General features: G+C 39.8%; 1 protein-coding gene across 7 annotated transcripts in view; it reads right to left on the reverse strand.

Moving 5' to 3' along the window:
• Positions 1–26,851, reverse strand: part of LOC143714258 (putative methyltransferase DDB_G0268948) — a 92,073-nt gene that overhangs the window by 29,866 nt on the left and 35,356 nt on the right. For 2 of the 7 annotated variants that reach the window (XM_077205352.1, XM_077205351.1), the window contains exon 3: positions 14,307–14,424. The exons of 2 other annotated variants lie outside the window; for them this stretch is intronic. The gene's annotated coding sequence lies outside the window, so the exon portion shown is untranslated. Of the gene's footprint in view, positions 1–1,732; positions 1,857–14,306; positions 14,470–23,299; positions 23,428–26,851 lie in introns of those variants that run through there. 3 more of the 7 variants (XM_077205350.1, XM_077205354.1, XM_077205355.1) reach the window with 3 other exon arrangements.

A 26,851-nucleotide genomic window follows, 5' to 3' on the forward strand; every position in this document is an offset into this window, starting at 1 on the left:
CACAGTACAGAAACAAAGCAAAACTAATATTATGAAATTTTAGATCAAACTTTCCTAAATTAACACTGCCAAACAGTAACATTAGTGGATACAGTTTCAAAGCGAGACACTCTTCTCCTAAAACCTGCCATGAATGTGAGGGGAGAGTGGAGATATAGGCGAAAAGTCATGCAATACAGTAAACCACGCTTCTGCGACATTAGGATTGGTGGGATTACCCTCTCAGTGTGATAATGCCCACCCCTATTTTGTTCGCAAACAGTCCACAATCTACCTTGAATAATGGTGAAAAACAAACTGGTAGAAAGCTGCTCACCCAAATAGAAGTCATTAGTCCCAAATGACAAACTATACACTGTGCTCTTATACTATGCACTATGTACTCAACTGTGTAGTGGTGTATGAACTTTATACAGTTATTTTGTCATCCAGTAGTCTGAAAGCCCCTCTACCTCTGCTATTTAAGAAAAGCCTTCCACACTTTTTTTGTTGTTGTTAAATGAGTGCATCATCCAGGTTTTTAAAATGCACTTATTCTTTTTAGAATTTTGCACCTATTGTTTTTGATCCCTTTAAATATGATCTGAAAATATCTAATTATAATCATTATAATCAAATTCAATATTCAAAATTCACAATATGTCTGCAGCAATCATTAGAATTCAGGCGTTTACTGAGGATTTGTAACTAATGGTGTAAAAAATGTGTCTATGAACGACTAGACAAGGACAGTGTGTCAAGATTGATTGGTAACATCATCATGTGCATTGAGCAACCCGAGTTTAAATCCCGACTCCTGGTCATTTTAAATTCCATTTGTCTCAGAAAGAGACACAAATTTCTTTTTAAGAAGAAATTGATTTGTAACACTTTACAATAAGCGTCTGTACATTAACTTAGGAATGTAAAAGCTGTAGGTTTTATATTAACTTCAGGGGTTAATTTTTGTTAAAACAAACAGATGTTTTCCGCATTTTGTTATATGAAGCTCACATTAAAACCATCCTGTAAACTTTTCTCCGTTTTTTTTTTCCAAATATGTTTTCCAAATTTAGTTGTACCCCTGTCACAGATCCAGACTTATAATCTTAAAATATGTAAAATCATCATAACATTTTTTTTTAAATATTATATTAAATTAATTTATTATATTAATTCAATTAATTGCATTCATGAAAATAAAATACTACATTTAAAAGAGTGAAATCAACTAAAAACATTTCAATACTTATTGTGTGAAAATGATTTGAATTCCCCAAAGTATCATATTCCCCCACTAGCAGCAACTGTGACTCAATAACCTTTTCTCAAAAGTTAGTGGACTAGTTTAGCAAGCAGACAAGACCATCGGTAAAAAGCTAGAGAAATATAACATAACATGCATGAAGAAAAATCAAGGCAAGTAACACTAATGTTTTGTAAAATGAGGCAAACTTGCAAAGATTTTGAAAACATTTTATTGTGAGCATTTTGGATACATAAATCTATGAAATCAGCCTTAGTAAGTCAGAAAGAGCCATTTCATCCTTAAGGATTTCATTTGCATCACAGAATGCTATCAAGCACAATAAATCATTTGAGATTAAGTGGAAATGACATTGTGAACTCCTGAAAGAGGGTATAAGAGTGTTTATTTTTCAGGGTCAAAAGTTCCCCTAGTTGTAGAAACCCTTGAACATCAAATGGAACAGGAACATAAATTTGCATTCGACTGAAAAAGACTCATACCCACCGCACGCCACCTCTGCCCTCACGCTGCACATTCTGAACCCGTCATGCCACAAACATGGCAATCCAAGGGAGGGAGAGTAAGCCCTGTGTCTGTCACCCTAATGAGTTCCCACAGGCCTTTATTATGCCACACACTCAGATGACACTTGCTGCATGAGTGGGCGACTCGCATAAAGAGACACATCCGTCTGTTATCGAAAAAGACAAAGAGAATAACAACATCAAAACAATCACTAAATCAAAAGCAAATGCAAATATGAATGAGTTTGTCTGAACGTGTGCAAAGTTGTGACATTCCGCATGAACTTTGTCGGTTTTCATTACACAGTCTTATTAATTCCGAAGACCTTTTAAGTCTGATACTTTATTTTTTGACATGTATTAGCTCTTAAGCAGCAAATGAAACTTGTATTCAATGTGTCTGTCTCTCTCTACCCATTATCTGTCTCTCTCTCTCTCTCTCTCTCTGCACGTCTCGCTTAAATATCCCAGCCTCAGTGCCGCCGCTAGGTCCTCATTGTCACCCTGGTCGAACTTTTCACTTTTATGGCTTTACAGATCAGATTTTTTTCAGTGAGGTGTTCAATAAAAACTTGAAGGTGTTGTAAGTGATTTTTTTTTTATCCAGAAAATGATTTTTACAGTGTCATTTCTGTCTGTCTCTCTCTCTCTCTGCCCTCATTGTCATGCCGCATGACCATCCGCGCTAAAGCCAAGGTTGCGCGTCTCATTCCGCGTCCCACAACTCAGCTATAAAGATGGAGGCAGGAAATAAAGAGAACGGGAAGAGAGACATAAACCGAAAAGCGTTACAATTCACGGAGGGTATGGCCAGTCATTTAGGTTATGACAAAAGCTGCTCGGCATTTAAAACACAGAGAAGAATGCGGATAAATCTGCCAAGCGCTATGAAGAAAATAAACACAAGGTGAGGCAAAAATAGTCTGGAAGACAGGTTTAGCGAGTCAAGGCCGCGCTGGGATTTACAACAGAGCAAGAGAATGACCAAATGCCTTGTGACGGTCAACCCGCCGAGAGAAGTGTGACTCGCTCAATTACACTGTCACACCGGATCGAAACTGGACATGTTTATCACAGAAGCAGACATAAAAACAGAATGAAAAACGGCAGGGGAGGAAATATATAGTTGACAATTGTGGTGCAAGTGGCATTAGCACCTCTGGGACATTGTCCTTTTAAGACTCTTTCGGTTCGATTTCCTTCTCCTGGCTGGTTTTGTGGAATGTGGCTGCTGTTATAAAGGTGTTTTGTGAAGAATTTGAGAGATTGTTAAAATAATTTCAGAATTTCATCTCGCTTATAAAAATTTTTAGCTGCCCGGAAGGGCAGCATCCTAACATTCAAAGAACCATTTTGAAAACTCCACAAAACAAGAGACTCAACTTAAATTAAAATGAAAGTAATTAACAATAAAATAAAAAAATCAGACATTTATAATGTTACAAAAAAATATTTTTCACATAAATGCTGTTCTTTTGACCTTTTAGTCAGAATCCTGAGATTCATGGTTTCCACATACAGTATAGTGTATGCGGAACATGAAAGTACATTCTGAGTAAATTTGTAAACCTGAGTAAACCTGGAATAATTTGATTTATGCCATGTTCTGTCTGATTACTCAATTCTGATTGGCTGGAAGTTGTGTAATAAAACCGTTTAATGCACAGGTAGTTCCAAGTCAGTTTAATCAAGGTTCTATATTAATGTGCTGTTTTTATTTAAGCACACACACCAAATGCATGGTGTGTCACTCGTAGTCGTAGATCACACTGCCCACACAGAAATATTCAGGAGCACAGAAACTTGCTATCAATGCTGCCCCACTACTATTAATAATAAAATAGATTCACTACTGAATATTTCTCAGCAACTAGTGGGTAACATTACTTGTTTTAAAGTAATTACACTCAACACATATAGCTTAGTTGTTAATAGAGAGAGAGACGCTGAACAGATGCAGGTAATTCACACACGCATCTCTCATCTTTCTCTCTCGCTCTCTCTCTCTCTCTCTCTCTCTCTCTCTCTCTCTCTCTCAATAATGAATTCAAATAAATGCTATAATTCGTTCAAATAAATGTAATCTTATACACTGCTTTATCTCTGTGTCTGATTCAAAGCGGGCAGAATGCTAGATATAACAAGCCGTAACTGACAAAAAAAGTTTTTACCCTTCCGTCAAATATTGCGCTGCAAACATCAATAACAGCTTTAAGTTGTCAATGCTGGCAAATGACCATGGTATAAGCGGGATAATCCACGACTAGCTTTGCATTAAACTATTTGAATGCACTCCGCAGAGGCATCAGGTGGTTCTTTTGCCTTCACATCGCACAATAAAATCATGTAATGCACAGATAGTCGTGGATTATTCCTTTGCTTCTTATAGGCGAACTGCTTATAGTTTAAACCAGCAGGAGGTTTAAACTATAAGAGTACTCTGCTGAGAGATAAGCAGATGTTGTATGTGTGTGTAAGGAAATACCATATATTGGACAATTTTTCTTGCGAAAGGATTGCATTTAATGATTTACCTTAAAAAAAGCAACATATTAATACACATATATGTTGCCTTTAATATATGTATTGTTTGGTAACCTTTTAATAAAAGCAAAAAGCCCCAAGAAGCTGTGGATTACAGTGAATTTAGAACACCAAAGGGGATTTTACAACTTTTTAAACAACGGCACTTAGCTATTCTAAATGCACTGTAAACCATGGGGCTTTTTGCTTTATTATTTTTAGTTATAAACTAAAGGGTTAAGGGTTTTGAACATACTATTGTTAAGCAATATCTATAGTTTATTGGCATGAAACCTACTGAATTTGGTCTTCAAAAGAATGCTATGTGGCTTTTCATCTATATATAATGCAACTATATATAACTTTTTGAGGAACAAAATTTCCAAGACATCCCATTCAAAGCCTCCTACACTTTTGACTTTTGGAGTTTTTTCTAGTTCTCTCTGTAGGGTTTACACAAGGGAGCCCCTCGTGCAATTAGAGACATGCTTTGGCAGTGTGAAGCGATGGCTTTAGTGAATGCTCCCCTCATAGATTTTTTGGCAGAAGTTGGGCAATTAAACCACAGATTCAGAATATCATCCCTGCAGCATAGCCAGCCATGTGACCATGATACCTTACAATCCATATACATCAAAACTTTAACCAAGACCAAAAAGAGAGAGCGATCTTGAAGTCTTCCAGTCACAGACCCTTCCCTCCGCCGGTGCCAGTTTCCACCAGGGCCGAATACTGATAGTTACATGTGCCTCTGTGCCATCCTATACCAGCATGCCTGTGCCTTAATTAGGATAACCCCCCTCTGGGCAAGACATCGTGGGATGAAAGGTGGGGTTCCTCATCCACAAATCCCTTTTCCTCCTTTTCGCCAATGACAGACTTCAAACACAAAGCGCCCGCTATCTACAGAGCTGCTTTTTTGCTGCGATGGAAATCGAAAGGCGCTGAGAGAGAAAGCGTGAAGCCGGCACCGATGCTGAGACCCATCTTTTTTATGCCAGCCCCTGTGTCACCGACAAAGCACACAGAAAGGTTATGCTGATTAACAGAAGCAGAGACGAGCAGAGCTACAGGCCCTTAAGCTCGGAAATAGAAAAGAAATGGAGAGAGAAACGAAGCTGAGGAGAGAGGGAAAGATTGAAATGAGAAAAAAAGGTGAAAATGACCTGCAGCTGAGTGTATGTGTTGCAGTCATTATGAAGAGAAAAACATGAATATCTGACTTTTATCTGTTTATTTTAATGTGACAATACTGCCATTATTTGCTCACCATCATGTTGTTTCAAACCCAGAAATTATTCTTTCTTATGTAGAACACATTTATTCCAGATATTCAAACATGGGATCATCACAGTCAGCTATGAAAAATGTTTCAAAATAGGTTGAAACAAGCACATTATACATTTTAAAACAGCAAACATTTCTTAAAATCTGTCTTGTTTCTAAAAATTAAAACAAGAAATACACACAATTTTATAAATATTGAATGTTAACCAATTTTAGGGCTGTTTAAAAATTACTTTTTGTAGTATTATTTCAAACACGAATTTAGTCCAAAATTCTATTTATTTTTGTTTTGCAGAAGATTCAAAAGTGTAGGGTTGATAAGATTTATATTCTTTTTATTCTTATTAACAACACTTATTCTAACAAATGCAAGTCTGTATGTATTTGATCAAAAACATGTGAAATTGTGAAAGAAGTTAAAATAACTGTTTCAATATTAATATATCTTAAAATGTAATTTATTCCTGTGATGCAAAGCTGAATTTTCAGCAGTCTTCAGTGTCACATGGTCCTTCAGAAACCATTCTATGCTGATTTGCAGCTCAAGAAACATGTCTTATTATTATCAATATTAAAAAAAGTTGTCCTGCTGAATATTTTTTGTGATACATTATTTTCAGGTTTCTAGAAAGCTAAAAAGAACAGCATTTATCTGAAATAGAAGTGTTTTTGTAACAATGTAAAGTCACTGTCACGTTTGATCAATTTAACGCATCCTTGCTGAATTAAATATTAACTCCCTTCCAAATAAAATCATACTTACCCTGAATGGTATGATTCTAAAATCGTCTCCTTTGTATGGATTTCCTGAATGCATTCATCTTGATATTGTTAATCTAATCATGTCAAAAATACTTACTTAAAAATAACACATAGAACAAAATTTCTATCTAATGTACAATATCCAAGACTGTACATTCTCTAAAAATTTCTACTTAGCTAAATGTGTCTTGTTTTAGGGATACTTGAGTGAGGGTTGACATGAAGAATGTTCATTGTGTGAACAATTTCTTTAAAAGAAGGAATACACTAATCTTCATGAAAAAACAAGTCCTTGAGCTCACAAACATCAGCATCCCCCACAGTCTTAAGAAATATCTGTAATGCCAAGAAAACAGCTGCAGTGTGGAAACTTGGCCGTTGCCTCTGGCTTCTGTTAACTCTGCTTCTCTTGACACAGTGAGTGTTTCGCTCTTCACCACAAATCTCCCACCAGATGGCTATTTAACTTGAATTTTAACCAAGATTTTTATATCCTTGCAAACTAGAAAATCTTATGTCAGTACATGTGCAAAATTCACCATAAGTTCATCGAAAATAATCTTTAGGGTTCAGGTATCCTGAATAAAGTGTAAACAGATATTAGATAGCCTACTGATATTCTAATGACTGGTAGTTGACATGCAGTAAAATGTCTAAAGAGTTACCCAGGCAATGAAATTACAAGGAGACAATATGGAGCCAAATGCTTCTCTGATTTTATTTTCTGAGAGAAGGACCTTAATAATCTCATTTTCTGAGATCTCAACAACGGTCCTCAGATTTGTTAAGTGCCAAGTCTACAATCAGAGATTTCAATATAAATGCAAACATTTCTCCACATGATCTGAGCTGGTACCCACTGTCACGGTGTGGGTTCATGTCTTGTTCCTGTCTGTCCTGTGTTTCCCTTGTCTTGTGTGAACTTTAGTTATTTCCTGTGCTGTGTCATGTTTTGTAGTCCTTTGTAGTTTTTCTAGTTTATAAGTATCCCCAGGTGTTTCTGATTAACCACGCACTCTTGTTATCTTGTTTAGCTCGTTTACCCCTGTATTTAAGCCCTGTGTTTCAGCCCTGTCTTTGTGAGTTTTTAATGTTGTAATGGTTGCTGTTTCTGTGTTCCTGGTCTGAGTTTATTTTGTTTGTTTTATTAATAAATGTGCTTGCAATTGGATTCACTGCTCGCTTCATTCTTCCCGCATCGTTACACCCACATTCATTATAGCATTCATTTACCAACACGGACAATCACCAGACTACAGTATGTCAATTCTCATACTGTCACGGTAGACACATTCTCTGTTCCTTCTCGTCTCGTGTTTATGTTGTGGTTTGAATGCACGTGGGTAGTGGGCGTGAATGTATGACATCACCTGATCCACTTCAGCTGATCCTCATTCACTTCACCAGCTGCAGTCAATCTCACCACTCTATTTATACTTACCGCTGTTCTATCATCCTTGTCAGATCGTTGTTTGATGTCGTTCGTGTTGGTGTTCCAGTGTCCAGTTCCTGCCTTGTGTTCCAGTTCCTGTTCTCCGTCTTCGTCTTTGGATTTCGTCTGCTGTTTCACCGTCACCGCACCATCGTCTCTTCACCACCGGATCCTGACCACCGAAGTCCCTGTGTCACCCGTTCTACATCTGCCTGTACTGCATCATCATCATCATCATCCTTATTAAATCTACTGTTTACTTGCATTTGCTTCTCGTCTATTATTACATGATGACAGAACGATCTGACCAGGAAAGAGAAGCAGCGAGTGCATCACAGAGATCGATGGAGGAATTCATTCACCATAGCATCAGGAGGATGGATTCGCAGCAGCGAGAGATCGGCGACACGGGACGCGCAGTACAGGCCTTGGTGACACAGGTGTCCGAGCTCACCCAGCAGATCCAACGCCTACAGGGTCCCACTGCGCCGCCCACACCGACCGTTCCTCCCATACCACCAGAAGGACCCTCCCAGCCAGAGCCCCGTCTTCCAGTGCCAGAGCATTATGCCGGTGAGACTACCTTTTGCAGAGCATTTTTGACCCGCTGTACGATGCATTTCGCTTTACAGCCCCGCACGTTCAACACGGAACAAGCGAAGGTGGCGTTCGTTCTCACTCTGCTGACGGGGAAGGCTGCGCTTTGGGGAACGGCGGTGTGGGAGAACCAACACCCATGCTGCGCCTCGTTCCAGACCCTCGCCGCCGAAATGAGGAAAGTTTTCGACAGGGCTGTCTCTGGGAGAGAGGCAGCCCGAAGACTGGCGGAACTACAGCAGGGAGAAAGGTCGGTTTCGGACTACTCTATTGAATTTCGGACCCTGGCGGCGGAGTGCGGCTGGAACGAGGAGGCGCAGTGGGATATGTTCCTGCATGGGTTGGCTGACCACGTCCAGAGGGAGATCTACGCCCTGGATCTACCCACCACTCTCAACGGGTTGGTCGACTTGGCTCTGCGGGTGGACGCTCGGCTGTCTAGGGTCGAGCGCCGAGCCCCGTCCACCCGTACCTTCGCAGGGACCGACCCTCCACGATCCAGCGGCAGGGACGTGGTCAGCCCCGTCTACGATCCCGAGCCCATGCAGGTGGGTCGAGCTCGGCTTTCCCGGGAGGAGAGGGAGAGGCGGAGATCCCAGGGCCTTTGCCTGTATTGTGGAGGAGCGGGACATTACGCATACAACTGTCCGGTAAAAGGCCAAGCCCGATAGTAAAACTGAGGCTACTATCGGGTGGGATCTCCGCTAGGAAGACCTCATCATCGATTACATCTACCTCCACACTCCTTCCGGTAAGACTAAGGTGGTCAGTCCAACAGCACGACTGCCATGCACTTCTGGACTCTGGGGCTGAAGGTAATTTTATGGACCACACTTTTGCACAGAAAATTCAGATTCCCCTCAGACCCCTCACTCACAGAATTGCCGTTCACGCACTCAATGGACAAGAACTCCCCACCATTTCCCTTTGCACTGAAGACATCACCCTCACCACTTCCGGCAACCATTCTGAGACTATTTCATTCTTCATCATGGACTCACCCCTTGCACCCGTCGTCCTCGGACACCCCTGGCTCATCCGTCACAACCCCCGAGTGGACTGGCACCATAGATCAGTACTGGAGTGGAGCAAGGAATGTCATAAGTCTTGTCTCGTGTCTGCCTGTTCGTCTGTGCCTGTTTCTGTGTTTCAGGAGGAAGCAGGGGATCTGTCTAACGTGCCCGCGGAGTACCTGGACCTGAAGGAGGTGTTCAGTAAGTCTCGTGCTGCTTCTCTCCCTCCGCATCGTCCCTATGACTGTGCTATAGATTTACTGCCAGGTAAGTCTCCGCCTAAAGGCAAGTTATATTCACTTTCTATTCCAGAAAGGGAGGCTATGGAGAAATATATTTCTGATTCTCTAGCAACCAAGTTCATTCGCCCTTCCTCTTCTCCAGCGGGGGCGGGGTTCTTTTTTGTGGGGAAGAAGGACGGTTCTCTGCGACCTTGTATTGATTACCGAGGGCTGAATAACATCACGGTAAAGAATACTTATCCTTTGCCGTTGATGTCTTCAGCCTTCGAGAGGTTGCAGGGAGCGTCCATCTTCACAAAACTGGATTTACGTAACGCTTATCATTTGGTTCGCATCAGGGAGGGGGATGAATGGAAAACTGCGTTTAACACCCCCAGGGGGCACTTTGAATATTTGGTCATGCCTTTCGGGCTGTCCAACTCCCCAGCAGTTTTCCAGGCACTGGTCAACGACGTGTTGCGAGATATGATCGATCAGTTCATATATGTCTACCTGGATGACATATTGATTTTTTCTTCTTCTCTCCAGGAACACGTGCAACACGTCAGACGAGTGCTTCAGAGGTTGCTAGAGAATGGGCTTTTTGTCAAGGCGGAGAAATGCGATTTCCATGCACAGTCGGTCCCGTTTTTAGGGTACATCGTCTCGTCTGAGGGAGTGCGGATGGACCCTGAGAAGATCAAGGCTGTGGTAGATTGGCCAAGCCCAGATTCCCGCAAGGCCCTGCAGAGGTTTCTGGGATTCGCCAATTTCTACCGGCGTTTTATTCGCAATTTTAGCCAACTAGTCGCACCTCTGACTGCCTTGACCTCCCCCAGAACTACGTTCAGGTGGTCAGACACAGCCGAAGCTGTGTTCTCCAAACTAAAGGGCCGCTTTGTTTCAGCCCCCATCCTTGTCGCCCCTGATTCTTCACGTCAGTTCGTGGTGGAGGTCGACGCATCAGAGGTGGGAGTAGGCGCAGTGTTGTCCCAACGCTCTTCCACAGACGACAGGATGCATCCCTGCGCGTTTTTGTCTCATCGTTTATCTCCAGCCGAACGCAATTACGACATTGGTAACAGAGAGTTGTTGGCAGTTAAGTTAGCGTTGGAGGAATGGCGCCACTGGTTAGAAGGGTCGGGGGTACCTTTTATTGTCTGGACTGATCACAAGAACCTAGAGTACATCAGAACCGCCAAAAGATTGAACTCCAGGCAGGCTCGATGGGCATTATTTTTCGGTCGCTTCGATTTTACTCTTTCATACCGCCCGGGTTCCAAGAACGTCAAACCCGATTCACTATCCCGTATATTTGATTTTTCCGAACGCCCGTCTACTCCCGAGTGTATTTTGCCCGAAACTCTATTCGTTTCCACACTCACATGGGAGGTCGAATCGAAGGTCAAGAAGGCCTTAGAAGGGGTAACGCCTCCGCCCGGTTGCCCACCGAACCGATTGTTTGTGCCGGAGGGATTACGGTCCGACGTTATTCAGTGGGGTCATAACTCCAACGTGGCTTGCCATCCAGGAGTTAATCGTACTAGCTTTTTGGTCAAGCAACGGTTCTGGTGGCCACTTATGGCTCGCGATATTCACGATTTTGTTTTGGCTTGCTCGGTTTGTGCCACTGGTAAGACTTCCAATCGACCTCCAGATGGGTTACTCCAACCGCTGTCGGTTCCTTCGAGACCCTGGTCCCACATCGCACTAGATTTTATTACCGCCCTCCCGCCCTCTCAGGGGAACACAGTCGTTTTGACTGTAGTGGACCGATTCTCGAAGGCAGCCCATTTTGTCCCCTTACCCAAATTACCCTCAGCTAAGGAGACAGCGGTTACAGTCGTAGATCACGTTTTTCGTTTACATGGCCTTCCGATTGACGTGGTGTCCGACAGGGGACCCCAGTTCGTGTCCAAATTTTGGCGAGAGTTTTGCAGATTACTGGGGGCGACGGTTAGTTTGTCCTCAGGGTTTCATCCCCAGAGCAATGGTCAAACCGAGAGAGCCAACCAGGATTTGGAGAGAGTGTTGCGATGTTTGGTTTCCAAGAATCCTTCCTCTTGGAGTCAACAACTCTCCATGGTGGAGTACGCCCACAACACGTTGCCAGTGTCGGCTACGGGCCTATCTCCGTTTGAGTGTAGTGTAGGTTACCAGCCACCAATTTTTCCCAGTCTGGAATCCGAGGTCGCGGTCCCCTCCGCTCACGCCTTTGTTCAGAGGTGTCACCGTACCTGGACTAGAGCCCGTGAGACTCTACTCCAGGTGGGGGCGCGCACTAAGGCTAAGGCCGATCGCCACAGGTCGAAGCCTCCCGTATACGTCGTTGGTCAAAAGGTGTGGCTTTCAACCAAGAACATTCCTCTTCGCTCCGTATCTAACAAACTTGCTCCCAAATTTATTGGCCCGTTTGCTGTCACCAAGATCATTAGCCCGGTGGCAGTCCGCCTCAAATTGCCTCCCGCGTACAGGAGGATCCATCCCGCCTTCCATGTATCTAAAATTAAACCCGTGTTTCATTCTCATATTAATCCGCCTGTCCCGGTTCCTCCCCCACCGCGACTGGTAGATGGGGAGACCACGTATTCGGTTAATCGTATACTGAACTCCAGGCGGAGAGGACGCGGATTCCAGTACTTGGTGGACTGGGAGGGTTACGGTCCGGAGGAGAGAAGTTGGGTGCCTGCTAGAGACATACTGGATCACTCCCTCATCGATGATTACAATCGACAGGGTAAGGAGTCTGGGAACGCCAGGAGGCGTTCTTAGGAGGAGGGGTACTGTCACGGTAGACACATTCTCTGTTCCTTCTCGTCTCGTGTTTATGTTGTGGTTTGAATGCACGTGGGTAGTGGGCGTGAATGTATGACATCACCTGATCCACTTCAGCTGATCCTCATTCACTTCACCAGCTGCAGTCAATCTCACCACTCTATTTATACTTACCGCTGTTCTATCATCCTTGTCAGATCGTCGTTTGATGTCGTTCGTGTTGGTGTTCCAGTGTCCAGTTCCTGCCTTGTGTTCCAGTTCCTGTTCTCCGTCTTCGTCTTTGGATTTCGTCTGCTGTTTCACCGTCACCGCACCATCGTCTCTTCACCACCGGATCCTGACCACCGAAGTCCCTGTGTCACCCGTTCTACATCTGCCTGTACTGCATCATCATCATCATCATCCTTATTAAATCTACTGTTTACTTGCATTTGCTTCTCGTCTATTATTACATGATGACACATACAGTACATTCCACGACCCAACAAGTGCGATTCAGCATGTTCAATCCGACAAAACCTAACGAAGTGTCTGTTGTCGTTTGTCGATGCACTGTGAAATGGCCTTGGCAAGATACTCCATGGCAAAAATTGTCTCATTGTGACTATTTTTATTTTTTCCTAAGGAATTTTAGGAGAAGCAAGGTTAACCTACATAAAAGTAAAATAAGTTAGACTCCTAAGCTTTGAAAGATCAACCGCTGAACAATACAATCGTCCTGTGGGATCTTAATATTGCAAGACACGTTGGTTTACGCATTGAGAATACCAAAGGAAAATAATTCCTCGACAAAGCAAACATTCAAGGCAATAATTTCCCATAAACCCAAACACAACTAATCAGATTTTAGTCCACAAGCCTCCCTTAAGACAAAGACACATTTGAGGTGTGAGAAAACCGGCTTCTTCAAATGCAATGCTGCTTTCATTCTCCTGATGTTTTATTTGTCTCCATTACAGCCAGTCAATTATCCTAAAGCTCGAATGCTGGGTTTCAACCAGTGGGACTAGTCAAAATGCAATTACAGGTTTGAGAGTCTCAACACACTGCGAAACATCTAATATAATGGCAGGATACTGTGCAATAAAACTCGCTTTCAATATAATGCGACCTGCATGACCCAAGTGGGTTTTGTTGAGAATGACAATACCGTTCATCATTTACGCTGGCCTAGGCAGTGTGATTGGATATAGAAAAATGTGTTAAATGTTGTATTTTGCTATACTATAGATATTTTAGCAGTGGACATTGAATGATTTACACTATTTACACTAGTGAAAACATGAAATAATGTTAAAATATAGAGCTGAAGCTAAACGACTTTTAGAACTACAACTTGATTTGAGATTTTGCATAAAACAAGCCTTTACTCTCGAGTTGACCCTTGTTGGTTACAGAAAACAACCGCTGGGTTCGGTTGACATACGTAGAGTCATTCTGTTTTGCATTACTGCATCTCTTTGTAATTGACATGCATTAACGTGTCACAGAATGAAAAGAAAAATCACAAATAAGATCTCCCTAATATTTCATTTTTTTTAAAGAGAACAAATTGAGACTTTTGATTAAATATTCTGCTTCTCTGAATTTTGAGAAAAAGACGCTAATAAATTTACTCTAGAGATTAGAAAAATCTCAATTTCTCAAACTGTTCAGCTTTCAGTGGCGGATCATCAGGGGAGGCAAGGAAGGCATAGCATACCGAAGATTTTGAGTATGAAAATGGAAGAAGAACCATTTAATGTTAATAAAATTCATAGTTACTCATTAAATTCCATGTTTGTTATTTCACCATTGTACCACCATAAAATATTGCTGAGTCAGAACCATCGCTGCTCTTTCCAGTGAATGTGTTTTAACATCAGTTGTCAAAAAAAAGAAAAAAAGGCTAGCCTCCCCCTTCGTACTGTATAAAAAACCAATCATCGTAGAGATGTAACTTACCTGATTTGAACTGCTCAACACACTCAGAAAGAAAAAAAAAAAGTTTGAAGAGACTGAGTCAGAGCCTTATGGTCCAGGTCCACATACGGCCGGTATCTGGTCAAAGTCATTCTAACATCTGTAAAAAAATAAAATAAAATAAAAACATAAATAAAATAAATAATAATAATAATAAAGGCAAACATCTGTTGGCATTCTGATAACAGGATCATAGCATCAAACATTATTTTTATGTCATGTCATACACGTGTGTATGTATTATTGGACAGGACATCAACAAAATGTGTATGTACTATTATAGAAAATGATTGTTTCAACTACATTTGAGCAGAAATTCACAAGCAAAAGCTTCACTGATGAGGCAATATTTTACAGTAAACACTTCATAAACTATCCAAAACAGCATACCTATTATACCTATCTCGAATACCTTTAATACGTTGCTTATATAAAATTTTATATTTCAACATATTTAAGCCAATTTCACACATCATAGTATAGCCATATAGTTTGGGGAGGGCCAAACTAGTAAATATAAACAAATAGCATGTTTACTAATGTCAGTAAGAATAAATAACTTGTCAGAAATGATATCCTCAGCTGGTTCAAGTCGCTCCTCAAATGAAACCGAAACCACAGTCGCGCTCTTCTTCTGAGAAAAATTCTTCCAGTTTTATTCCTCACCGCGTCCTAAAACCATTTAAAGTAAATTAATATGATGAAACGATGCATTTTATTAAGTTGATGTGGGTTTGCATGGATCACCACTGATCATTACAGTATGAATAGCACAAACTGTCCATAGGCGTATTCGCATTACCGGTAATGAGCTCACACAGGAACGACTGTACATCTCTTTCTTTCATACAGATTACATAAACAGTATTACAAAAATATTATCAAACTGAAATGTAGATGTAGTGGGTTAAAAGATGCTGATTCTATCCTGTATGTGGTCGGAGCTTAACCAGCATCAGTTTAATAAATATGTCTTATGGATTTGGAACAACATGAGGGATTGCAGGTTTTTATTAAGATTTGTTGTAGGTTTTTTTCTTTCCAGCAAACTATATTTATTTCACTGATTTATTTATGTTTGATTTATTATTTATTTTTATGCCAAGTTTACATTTAGTTTGATGAGGACAAATACAATTCTCTCCAAATAGATATTGTAAGGAGATGATTCAATGCTTCAACTTCATGTCTGTGGTCTACTGAGGCAAAATCTGATCACAACTGGTCATTAAAGAAAATTATATTATTGTATAATCATACTAAGTGATTGCAATAACACTTTTGCTATATCTGACTAATTGTTTCATGAATATATGCTGTTATTTGATCACTGGATGTTGTGTTTGTTTTCAGAGGAATTGTGGGCATTAATCTAGAAACTGGATCGAAGACAAGAGAACAATATAAGGAATAAACCCACATGTATGAACCCTAGGGTTCTATTTAGAACTATATAGAACCCAATTAACCTTTTTTTATAAAGCTAAACAAACCTGCAAACAAGCCTGATTTGTATTTCCTCTTTGTATCACCTTAGAGTGAGAGCGAGTCGATTACCTTTTCTTGTGTTTACCTGTCAAAATGAAAGTGTTTGAGACTGACAGACACAAAAGAGCTTTTTGTGATTTGTGTTGACTGGAGAAAACAGGATTTCCCAGTGAATTTGAGATCTGACAGTGATTGAGTATTTGTCGACTTTACTAGCACATAGTGCTGGGAGATTCTTCAAAGAGTCGAGGGCTGCTGACGGTATCATTAGCTTTTAGTCTACCGCTCTCTCTTCCCACACCTCTCTTCCTCTCTTACTCACAATCGCAAAATATATGGCGAAACTGAACAGGTGGAGGCGAGCGCCGGGACATCATTACACAGACAAAGCAGCACATTCATTCTCCTCCATTGAGCTCTTTCGGAGCATTCTCATGTAATATGCAGCGCTACCGCTGTTCATCTAGTGCTAATAATGGCCTCGCTGTCTGAAGGAACACACAATATTTGTAGCAGTGGAGTTTTTAACGCTTCCTCAACAGTGTGAATGGAGCGGCGGATACAACACCTCACTGCTTCTAATTCAAGCCGCAAGACCCGAGTCTGATTTGAGCTGCAAACGCATACACCGCCGATTCACCAGTCGCTCGGGGAGAATGAAGCTGCAGCGCCTCTGATTTGAAGCATCATAATACAAAACATCTTTCTGATTAATTATTTGATCTGTGCCAAGTCAAGTCACCTTTATATATAACGTTTTATACAATACAGATTGTTTAAGCAGCTTTACAGTAATAAACAATCAGTGATACAAACTTCATCAAATATGAGAAAAATTCTAATTCTGCAGTAAAGCAGCCCTGAAATAATTAGTCATTATTCAGCTGAAGTTCAGTTCAATGTTGATTCAGTTCAGTTATATGAGATAAGCAATTATAAAACGAGTTCAATTCTGCTGTAAAGCAGCTCTAAAGAAGAGAATAGTGTCATTAGCTCAAGTCAGTTCATTGTTGGTTCTATTCAGTTCAATAACAGTGTCGATGTTGCAAAATTCATAAAATATGAAACAAATTCATCTATAAAGCATCTCTACAAAATATAATTGTGTCAATATCCAGCTCAATTCAGTTCAAGTTCTGTGTTCATCCAATAGTGTCAGTGTAATCAAATCGATAATATTGCTGAATATTAAGTGTCTTTTAAAATCCAGAGTGCCAAACGACATTTGTAAGATAAATTAGATGCCACATACTGAAATAAAAATGTAATGTAATGAGATCAGGTGAACACACATGTTCACTGCATCATGCATATTTCATATGCTTTTAACAAAATACTACTACTAATTAGTATACAGTACATAAAGCAAACTATACCGTTACCAGTATGCTAGTACACGTATTGCGATCAGTGATTGAGACCAATCAATCACCAATTCACTTTTGATTCATAAATTATGCAAGTCACATGTTTGATAAAGGCCAATCTCTATTCAGTATTCAATTCAATTTAATTTACATGTATTTGTATAGCGCTTTTCACAATACACATCATTTCAAAGCAGCTTTACAGAAAAATGCATGTTTCTACATTACAATTTAGAATAATTTGTTATCAGAGGTGACGTTGACAAAGTAATGTCCATTTGTCAAAAATGTCCAGTTCTAAGATAATACAAATCATGCAGTTAGCTAATATTATGGATTCATTTTCGAGACAACCACCTACAGTAGTAGTGCGTTACAGAAATCCAGTCTAGAGGTCATGAATGCATGAACTAGCTTTTCTGCATCAGAAACAGACAATATGTTCCATAGCTTAGCGGTGTTTCTGAGGTGGAAGAAGGCTATTTTTGTAACATTTGTAAGATGATTATCAAAAGACAAGTTGCTGTCTAATATAACACCCAGGTCTTTAACTGTATGAGGATGAAGTAAAAGTAAAAGTATTCTTCTAATTAGAACCATTTAATGTTAATAAAATTCATAGTTACTCATTAAATTCCATGTTTGTTATTTCACCATTGTAAAAGTATCCTTCTAAATGCAAATTGTATTCTAAGAGATTCTGTGTACAGGTTTAGTGTCCAATAAGTAATACTTCAATCATCCAAATTTAATAGAAGAAAATTATGGTCATCCAATATTTTATATCTTTAACACTCTGTTAACTTAGATAATTTAAATGTTTCATCTGGTCGTAATGAAATATATAACTGAGTATCATCAGTATAAAAGTGGAAAATAATTCCATGCTTTCTAATAATATTACGAAAAGGCAACATGTATATTAAAAGTAGCAGAGGGCCTAAAACAGATCTTGCGGCACTCCATAATTTAGTGATGTTAACAGGTATAATTATTGGATAATTCAGAACATAATGATTTCCATTACACGAGAGTAGATGTTAAAACTTCATGCTGATTTGTACTCGGCTTTCGCCAAGATAATCACCAACTAAGACGTAGCTTTACAGTAACCTATGCTTCTCCATCCATTCTTTCCATCTGGTGACGTGAATTTTCTGTCTGGTGTTAATACAGTGTATTGCGCGTCAGCACACACAACGGCTGCAACCACAGTGCGGTCCCCCCATAACAACCCTCTGGATTGAGCGGAGTAGGGAACATCTCTAGGGTCTTCAAGTGGGCACCTTCCGTCCTCAGTGTTTCGTCGACTAGCCCACGACACAAGAGGGCAGGGATTTATATATATATATATATATATATATATATATATATATATATATATATATATGAGAGTGTAACATTTAGCAGAAGCACTTCAAATGGATTAAACCTGTGATATACATATTACAATTATATAATGGTTGGTAGTGAACATTTTATCATTGTAAATCAATCAGATTTTAATATGTAATTTTAAAAATGTAATCTTCTGTATAAAAAAAATGTGTACACAAGCAAAAAAAAAGAAAAAAGAAAAGAAATAAACTTTAAAAATGTGGTGGCCAACCTGGATTTTGGGACATGACAGCTACCAATATAAATATATTTATATATTATACTTCGCTATTTAATTTATTTTCTAAATGTATTGGTCTATAGCTGATTAGCCATCTAAACCAGTTAATGACTATAAATGACCAGTCTGGACTATCTAGAAACCAGTTAACCACCATTTGAAGCTGTTTTAGTCATAGAAGCATCAATAGAAACTATTCTCACACCTCAACTAAAAGCCTGCTGGCCTAGACTTCACCCCAAACACTTGGACACAACAAAGACTCGCAGTTTCCTTATTGTTTCACCTCAGGGCTGATATTCTTCATGTTCTGATAAGACATGGGTCATATTGACCCCCAGCGACTACACGTGTGTGATATTGCTCTCTGCTGGTGGAGAAGCGCCCCACTGATATGGGCTCATCACATCCCTTCCAAAGCCCTGAGCATAAGACATGTTCTGATGAGACTGTAATTGCTTGTGTGCATTAGTGGGCCAAAATATAAAAATAAGCTCTATTCACCAACGGTTTGAAAACCTGGTGAGCATAGCTAGACATGCACTGAAAATAAAATTCTGGACGGTAGGATAAGCTGATAATATGATAATACTGTCAGGTTAAGGTTAACCCTAACCCTAACAATAAATATACTATTTTCTAAAAATAATTGAAAAACATAACACTAAGATCAATAATACAAGTGAATTTAGGCATGATGGAATTATATTACAGTAAAACAAATGAGATTAACTTCAAAAATTAAAGTATTTTTTGTGCTATTTTAAATCAAATAAATGCAGCCTTGGTGAGCATAAGAGACTTAAAAAACTTAATTTAAAAACTTAATTTTAAATTTAAATTAAAAGAAATGTGCCGCCACAGGGTCTTCTGCAAACTTTGAACAATTTACAGTTGAATAAAGTTGTTAAACTACAAATTCAGCACTAATGGAACAGAAGTTGTTTAGTAATTTGTGATTCTCTGGAATGACAGTAAAAATGATCTGAGGCATAAATAAACAGTGGGGCTCTGTGTAAATGTACCGTGAAGTATTTGCAGAGTCATGTTTGATATGAATCGATAACACTCATCAGCGTTTGATTTACAGTCTTGATGATGAATTACTGTGGAACCACAGCCTGCCACGGGCAAAAGTTTAGAAATGTGCATCAAATTAAACTTTTTTTGTTTGTTTTATATCAGCTGCAATGGCTGTAATACTTATAGAACAGACACAAACCATAAGTCTTAAAAACAAAAAAGCTATTGATACAAAAATATACAGTTCACTGAACATTGTCACACTATGGGGTTTAGTGGGGTTCTATATAGAACTCTGGGGTTCTTGACTCAATTTATGTCAAAAAGATTCTATACAAGTAGAAATGTCTTAAATAAATGCATAATACTTCACGTTTAACAGGTTATTTAGATTTTATTTAGAACAGGCATTTTTCCCCTCAGCCAAATTTAGTCTTGTTTCCAAATTTTTGACTGGAGTCGCAGTGTGATAAATACACTTTTCCATGATGTTACTTAAGTAAACAGCACATGCATTACCTGGATCCATTTTGTCCCTTCCAGCCCTTTCATTTTCCCCTAATGTGTACCATCAAGACAAACAGGTGTATCCGCCAAAATCTATCTGGCTTCCGCACAGATGCACAACAAACAAACACACCAACACAATGCAACCATGGCCTTTCCTTACAACTACAAGAAACAACACACACACACACACACTCCGCCCACACGTGAATACCCACACACACATATTCACGGCGAGCATCTGCCGTACATGTCAAGCCGCAAGTGCACAATCATGAATATTTAACAGACTACCATCTACACGCGCTCCATATATGTCACCCTCCTCCTCCACTGGTAGACGGTCTCCTCTCAAATGGGAATATTATCATTCAAGGAGACTTTCCCTGCCAGTGCTGAGATGGAATTTAAGGTTATATGTATGTGCGCGGATGTGTTCACTTGCATCCCCGCTTATGTAAGTCTGAGGATTTTTCTGACAATGTAAGGAAATCATTTTGTCCATGCATGAGTGCGTAGATGTCACAAGAATATAGAGCGGAACATAGGAAAGGAGAACAAGGGATAGCATGTGTACATGTATGTGGGCTTTCCTGGAGCTTTGTGAGAAATCTAGGTCAGGGAAGAAGGCCGTCTGAGGAGGAGGATATTGGCTTGTCACCTTGGACTGTGAGTGGGCAGACAGGGAGCAAAACTCACTACGCTTCTCTCTGAAACAACCGGAATCGCTTGCTGATTGACTTCAGGAGCAGATAAAAGCTAGTTCGCTATCTCTGGCGGCAGATATTCAGTCAGAATGTGTACATTTTAGCTTATTACTTTATGATGACAAAGATGAATTTCCCCAGAGAAACATTTTATTGCTACGATGTTGCTCTTTTATATCTTTGGAGAATTAATGGGGTTCTCAATTGTGTTTCATTTAAGTAACTTTGTCTTGGATGTTTCTCCTAAAATGGTTAAAATACTATTTTAGGAGTTCTAAAAGTAATGTGGATAGCAAAGCTTACTTAAAGAAAATTAAACAAACAAGACAATGTCATTCACAGGAAATGGTAAATGAAAAGTAAAAGGTGACCTCATGTGAAGGGTAACTGCCATACACCATTGTGGTAAGCAATTGGGATTTTAAACTGCTGATTCTTAAACTATTACAACCGGTACTGAATTTGTGGTTATGGATACCACAAGTTTTCATTGCTATCATAAAGCTTTACATTATTTCAACCCTTTAAATTGTGTAGTTGTTCAGGTGCAACATCACAAGATCAACAAAGTGTGTGGAAGAAAAGCGAAAGAAATACTGAAACAGTACCAGCAACACTTGGTAAAAAAAAATGGAGAGATCAAAATTGTCAGAAACGGGAGCTGAAATAATGATTGTTCTTTATTTTGCCAACACGTTTCAGTGCACAGGCCTTCACCAGGGCTAAAAGTAGACCACAAAAAGGTGTACACAAGGTCATATAAATACAAACAAGGACACAATTCTAACTTAAAGATAACCAATGAAAAAGGCATCCAATCACCTAACAGGTCAAATGAGTGATTAGGCCAATAGCCTCAATTTCCAACACAATCTCATGAAAGTGCGTATCTATACCACGAATGTTATTTCTCGTGCTACGCAATTTTCAAACCATGTGTATGTAAGTATATGAATTTCAAGCTTTGTGACTTCCCATAATTACATTGAACGTTTGAGCTTGAAAACGACAATATAAGTAAAATAACACAATAAAATGCTGATAAAGGCTTTGAACCAAAAATGAGAAAGATGGAGACATATTCAGAATTTTCTCAGAAAATCCATTAAGTATTCTAATATTATATAGTTCATATCACTATTAAATGGTTAAAATACTATTTTAGGAGTTCTAAAAGTAATGTGGATAGCAAAGCTTACTTAAGTTGGTAATTTGATGAGAAACATTTGAGTTCATATTGAGATCTCTGACTTTTCATTACAGACATTTCTTGGCAAATTTTACTGTTTGAAATAGATCTCTTCTGAAACTCTAGAGGAGACATTCTGTCAGGAGAAAGAAATCTGATAAGATCTCCATTTAATCATATTGCTGAGAAACAATTAAAATATTAAAAAGATATAATTTGTCCAACAGTAATATCTAATATGATACATGACGGGCAGTGAATTTACTTACGTAAGTGGCTTATCACAAAAAATAACCTGTTGTCAAGTTTATTGCGCAAGGCAAATATTTCATCTTCTCTGCAGGAAATGCATGAAGCAGCATTATGGATTTATGGCTCCTGTGTCACACAAAAAATAATCCACCTGCTCCACGTCAATTTTTTGTTTTTATCCAGGTGAAAAATTAGTAGGGAACTTGTGAATGTTGACTGTACATTTTGTGTATACTGTCAATGTAGAATAATGATATTTTTTGCTCAAATATTACTCATTTAGCCACATTTAGAGATGATATACTTGTACGACAAAACTACATTTCCCAGTATTCTCTGTGGTATTACAAGAATGATAAAGTACACAGATAAAGCATCCATTCCAAACAATAATGCACAATCTTTGGGCTTTATTTTTGTGTTGGTCTAACACTAATAAAGCTTCCATCCCTTTTTTTTTTATTCAACAAATTTGACCAAAATCCCTTCCCAACCTACATCCCACTTTAAATACGGATTCCAAACACATAAAGAAGGCAGCTTTTGAGTCCAGACTTTCTGAGTTGGGAACATGTTAATTAAAAAATCATGGTGGAAAAGGTTTCCATGGTGGACAGTTCAGTAGTTTTGTAATGAATTAATTGCAAATACATGTATTAAAATTACTTATATGAGGTAGCAGCCTTGCACTACAAAACTACTTTATAAATCCAAATCTATGCAACTGCATGCAAAAGGAAGTTGATTCTATAATACAAAGTGAAACATCAATTCTCCTGTTAGATTTGCAAAAATATGAAATTGCGCATCCATTTTATTCTTACCAAAATCCATTGAATACACATCACATTGTAATCACAGGTTCCAAACTCTTAGGTAGGTACTTTCCGAGGAAAGCTTGAAGGCAGAAGGCAGTTCAGATGTCCTCTAGCCTGGTCAGTGAGGTGAAGGTCTGTTGGGATAGATAACCAAACAGAGATATACAGCGAAAATATGGTCTTTTTCAGAGCTGAGAATACTCTATTTCGCCACTCAATGCCTTTGCACTGTACCATAAACCCTTGAAGAAAACCATAACCCCAACACCAGTGAGGAAATTACCTGCTTCATAGCACAGGGAATGAGAACTATGTACAAGATATGCTTTCATGCCCCTATGTAATTGCATTTCTAAATGAAGCACTTGTATTAGTGAGCGTTGTAACCGCCAAGCGGTTCTGAATAGGGCAGCCTGAATAGGATCTGAATAGGGCAGCCATTCGCGTATGCCACCCGCAAAGACCAAGAATGTTTTATATATGATAATTCTGGCATAGGAGGGGGATGCGTTCTCATTTTCATCTTTCTCCTCAAGCAACCTACAGATGTCTGACTTTGAAAACTGAAAGGTTAGTAAGCGAGGCGTCGTTGTAAATGACTCCGCTCTATCACGTGTCACAAGTTATTTCTTTGACAGGCATCTGTCATATTGAGTCTCAAGCATTTTCACTTATCTATGAAAAAAGAGGTGCTACGCGATACAACAAGTGAGGTGAGGAGTGTAGTTGATACTGTCGTGTCAAAGCATGAACGTAACCACAAACTGGGAGGGTGAATTTCTGAATCAGCCACTGAAAAACTCATCCAGCAATCTGAAAATTGGTGTCTATGGTGGTTATGGCCCTGAGCAGTGAGATTCAGTAGTCCTTCAATGTCTGCTGAAAGAAAAATTCTGTTTATGAACTGCAATTCACAAACACGTTTATAATCAATTCATCAAAGAAGTCATTGTTAAATGATAGAAGACAGGTCAGTTTGCACTCCATGCATGATGTCTGCTGGCGAAATATGGGCTTTATAGAATTAGATGCATCATATATCTCTATTTACTGTAGACAGCAAAACGCAACACTTTTGTTTCTGCCCCCATTTTTAATGAGGTCCTATGATCTAAGACTTTTTCTATGCACACAAAAGGCCTATTTCTTTCTAATATTGTACACAAATCTATCTAAATCGGTGGTAGTGAGCACTTCTCCTCCTCACAGATGTGGCATATCAAGATGCTGATTAGACAGCATGATTATTGCACAGGTGTGCCTTAGGCTGGCCACAATAAAAAGCCACTCTAAAATGTGCAGTTTTTCTGTACTGCGGGGGTCTGGGGGGGTCCGAAAACCAGTCAGTACCTGGTGTGACCACCATTTGCCTCACGCAGTGCAACACATCTCCTTCGCATAGAGTTGATCAGGTTGTTGATTGTGGCCTATGGAATGTTAGTCCACTCCTCTTCAATGGCTGTGCGAAATTGCTGAATATTGGACCTGGAACACACTGTCGTATACATCGATCCAGAGCATACCAAACATGCTCAATGGGTGACATGTCCAGTGAATATGCTGGCCATGCAAAAACTGGGATGTTTTCAGCTTCCAGGAATGGTGTACAGATCCTTGCAACATGAGGTGATGGTCGTGGATGAATGGCACAACAATGGGCCTCAGGATCTCGTCACGGTATCTCTGTGCACTCAAAATGCCATCAATAAAAAGCACCCGTGTTCGTTGTCCAGAACATACGCCTGCCCATACCATAACCCCACCGCCACCATGGGCCACTCGATCCACAACGTTGACCTCAGCAAACCGCTTATAGTACAAGATGGCTTATGGTAGAGAAATGAACATTATATTCATGGGCAACAGCTCTGGTGGACATTCCTGCAGTCAGAATGCAATTGCACGCTCCCTCGAAACTTGCGACATCTGTGCCATTGTGCTGTGTGATAAAACTGCACATTTTAGAGTGGCCTTTTATTGTGGCCAGCCAAAGGCACACCTGTGCAATAATCATGCTGTCTAATCAGCATCTTGATATGCCACACCTGTGAGGTGGATGGATTACCTCGGCAAAGGAGAAGTGCTCACTAACACAGATTTAGACAGATTGTGTACAATATTTGAGAGAAATAGGCCTTTTGTCGTTTATAATTTTGTTCAGTATATACAGTATATATATATATATATATATATATATATATATATATATATATATATATATATATATATATATACAGGTCCTTCTCAAAAAATTAGCATATTGTGATAAAGTTCATTATTTTCCATAATGTAATGATAAAAATTAAACTTTCGTATATTTTAGATTCATTGCACACCAACTTAAATATTTCAAGTCTTTTATTGTTTTAATACTGATGATTTTGGCATACAGCTCATGAAAACCCAAAATTCCTATCTCAAAAAATTAGCATATCATGAAAAGGGTCTCTAAATGAGCTATTAACCTAATCATCTGAATCAACTAATTAACTCTAAACACCTGCAAAAGATTCCTGAGGCTTTTAAAAACTCCCAGCCTGTTTCATTACTCAAAACCGCAATCATGGGTAAGACTGCCGACCTGACTGCTGTCCAGAAGGCCATCATTGACACCCTCAAGCAAGAGGGTAAGACACAGAAAGAAATTTCTGAACAAATAGGCTGTTCCCAGAGTGCTGTATCAAGGCACCTCAGTGGGAAGTCTGCGGGAAGGAAAAAGTGTGGCAAAAAACGCTGCACAAGAGGTGACCGGACCCTGAGGAAGATTGTGGAGAAAGACCGATTCCAGACCTTGGGGGACCTGCGGAAGCAGTGGACTGAGTCTGGAGTAGAAACATCCAGAGCCACCGTACACAGGCGTGTGCAGGAAATGGGCTACAGGTGCCGCATTCCCCAGGTCAAGCCACTTTTGAACCAGAAACAGCAGCAGAAGCTCCTGACCGGGGCTACAGAGAAGCAGCACTGGACTGTTGCTCAGTGGTCCAAAGTACTTTTTTCGGATGAAAGCAAATTTTGCATTTCATTCAAGGTGCCAGAGTCTGGAGGAAGACTGGGGAGAAGGAAATGCCAAAATGCCTGAAGTCCAGTGTCAAGTACCCACAGTCAGTGATGGTCTGGGGTGCCATGTCAGCTGCTGGTGTTGGTCCACTGTGTTTTATCAAGGGCAGGGTCAATGCAGCTAGCTATCAGGAGATTTTGGAGCACTTCATGCTTCCATCTGCTGAAAAGCTTTATGGAGATTAAGATTTCATTTTTCAGCATGACCTGGCACCTGCTCACAGTGCCAAAACCACTGGTAAATGGTTTACTGACCATGGAATTACTGTGCTCAATTGGCCTGCCAACTCCCCTGACCTGAACCCCATAGAGAATCTGTGGGATATTGTGAAGAGAAAGTTGAGAGATGCAAGACCCAACACTCTGGATGAGCTTAAGGCCGCTATCGAAGCATCCTGGGCCTCCATAACACCTCAGCAGTGCCACAGGCTGATTGCCTCCATGCCACGCCGCATTGAAGCAGTCATTTCGGCAAAAGGATTCCCGACCAAGTATTGAGTG

This window comes from Siphateles boraxobius, unplaced genomic scaffold (assembly GCF_051911475.1).
Source record: "Siphateles boraxobius isolate OS27281-9 unplaced genomic scaffold, OSU_SipBor_1 53, whole genome shotgun sequence".
Taxonomy (NCBI): domain Eukaryota; kingdom Metazoa; phylum Chordata; class Actinopteri; order Cypriniformes; family Leuciscidae; genus Siphateles; species Siphateles boraxobius.